The sequence below is a fragment of the Triticum dicoccoides genome, chromosome 1B, assembly GCF_002162155.2.
Source record: "Triticum dicoccoides isolate Atlit2015 ecotype Zavitan chromosome 1B, WEW_v2.0, whole genome shotgun sequence".
Lineage (NCBI taxonomy): Eukaryota > Viridiplantae > Streptophyta > Magnoliopsida > Poales > Poaceae > Triticum > Triticum dicoccoides.
In genome coordinates this window covers 652,038,613-652,040,564 of record NC_041381.1, presented here as the reverse complement: position 1 = coordinate 652,040,564, position 1,952 = coordinate 652,038,613, and positions in this window count along the sequence as shown.

The following is a 1,952-nucleotide window of genomic DNA, read 5'->3' as shown; positions in this document are numbered from 1 at the left end:
AACCACATGAGAGAAATGGAGAGGAGCACCTAAATGAGAGTGGTCAAACGGCAGTTGCATTTGCAAACAGGTTAATATTGAATGTGCCAAAGTAGCCAACCGCATGTAGTAGAAGAACTGAATATGAACCACTGTAAAAAAAACAGAGGTCAATATGCATCTTATGGTAGTTTTGGTCCTACTTATCATCACTTGACTGGGAAGTGACAAAAAAAAACAATTTCCCATGTACATTGCAGCATGAAAGATGCATGAAATGGAAATCTGTCTCATTTAACAACTTTTCGGCTCCCTTCAGTATTAGCATAATGAGGAAAGAAATGGAATTTTCCACATTTGTTGTACCCACTTTTGTAAAAGAAAAACATGTAGACGAACCTTGGCTGCCCAAATCCACATCCTTTCCTTATGGACTAACTTAATTAAGACCCATTGCTGTTGTGTTACATATTGTGTTAGTTGCAGTTGCATGTACCATCCGTAGACTAGGAAGTAAGAGCAAGAGTAGTCTATCGAGGAATAAGAGTAGTCCATCAACTAGCTACATGAATTTTTTAACTTAAAAAAACACATAAGCCCATGTTGCACAATGTTAGGAACTGCCAGGTATAAAAAATGGACTTATAATTGTAAATTGAACAACCAGAGTGTTATGACCTAACCTGTGATGGGGCTAGATGTAACAGCGATCGACAAGAATAGCAGAAAATTAAATAAAGGGAGGAATAGATATACTTGGAGAGGAAGAACAGACGAGAGAGGCACAACAAATTTGATCTTCATTCATGATTGGATCAAACACGTCTATGGGCTTATAACAAAACCACCACACACGCTGACCAATCTCTAGCGCCAGCTACGCGTCATCACCCGTGTACGCCTTCTCCTTTGCCTTGCCCAACACTGGAACAAATTCAATTTGTCAGTTTCGGTCACCTGCCCGTTGTCTTGTCCAGTGCTTCAGTTTTGACAGTCACACTGTTGTCCACATCCTTCAGTGTGACACAAGTTCAAATTTTGGCAACATATGTATTCTACCATAGCTGCAGCTATCAAACGTTAAGAGTGAAAAAGAGTGTAGAACAACTAATCTTTAAGTGATGCTTTCTCCTTTCTCTATTGATGTCCAACTCACCATCGATGACTACTACACCATCGAGGCTACGAAATGTCTCCACGGCTCCCAATTATATTACTGTGAGGATAGTTCATGCTAAACGGGATGCCGACTTTTGATAGTGGGGAAACCAAAACAAGACATTGCTTCTAGCTATCAACTCATTTTTCCTTCACCCCTTTGACTCTCACATTTTTGTTTTTCTCCAATATTTTATATGGACTGAAGCTAAACACAGAAACAACTCTGAATTCATATCACACTCACCTTGACACCCCAAGGCATGGGTATATACGCAGGGGCGGAGCTTCATTGGGGCTAAACCGGGCCATTGCCCGCCAAGGATTTTCATGATATTTTATATAACTATGCACTTATTCCAGTTTACCTCCTCATAAGGGCATCTCCAGCCGCGCCCCCAGGAAGGCCTCCCCAGGCGATTTTTTCGCGCCGGCGCCGAAAAAACGGCCCAGTCGCGCCCCCAGGAGCCCGATTTTCGCCGGCTTGGGCCGAAAACAGCGCCGGCGGACCCAGGCCGAATTCGGCGCGCTGGGGGGCGCCCGGGGGCGCCGGGGCGAGCTGTTTTGGCGCGAAAAAGACACGGGCCAGCCGCGTCAGCGACTCGGCGCCTCGTCTTCCCCCAACGGCCTCGGTTCCCGCGGGGAATCAATGGCAAGGCTGACGCCTCACGGGCGGCGCTTCACGGGACGGCGTGCTGACGCCTCCCCTCCCTCGCACGCGTACACACGGGCGCGGCCCGGCTATAAAAGCCGGCGGCCTCCACTCGCCTGTGCCCACACCAGCCCACACCAGCCCCGCCCCTCGCCGCCGTCCA